The sequence below is a fragment of the Penaeus monodon genome, chromosome 21 (genome assembly GCF_015228065.2).
Source record: "Penaeus monodon isolate SGIC_2016 chromosome 21, NSTDA_Pmon_1, whole genome shotgun sequence".
Lineage (NCBI taxonomy): Eukaryota > Metazoa > Arthropoda > Malacostraca > Decapoda > Penaeidae > Penaeus > Penaeus monodon.
In genome coordinates this window covers 7,291,725-7,292,039 of record NC_051406.1, presented here as the reverse complement: position 1 = coordinate 7,292,039, position 315 = coordinate 7,291,725, and the positions used below count along the sequence as shown (strand labels likewise).

The following is a 315-nucleotide window of genomic DNA, read 5'->3' as shown; positions in this document are numbered from 1 at the left end:
GCATCAAAACCCATGAGCTTTCATCATGAGTCTTATCATGCATCACCTCAATGTCATTGGAAATAACTGACATAAATGAAATCAAACATTTTCCAAATCTTTACTTCTTCAAATTTACTCTTTAAGATCTCCCTTCAATTATTCAACTTCATTTTCAAGTTCAGCACTTCAACAAATGTCACAATAACTGAATTCTTAATGTTACTTAGTCCAAAAATAATGTGGAAAGGAAACTGGCAAACAATCCCTTGGAATTTGTCTTTCTGTAAAAACATTTAACAAATATAACTGAAAACCTGATCAATTTTCGAGTCC

General features: G+C 31.4%; 1 protein-coding gene across 1 annotated transcript in view; it reads right to left on the bottom strand.

The window, feature by feature from the left end:
• The window catches only part of LOC119586141 (glycerophosphocholine phosphodiesterase GPCPD1-like), a gene marked incomplete in the record, with an annotated part of 78,881 nt that overhangs the window by 12,243 nt on the left and 66,323 nt on the right, over positions 1–315 (bottom strand).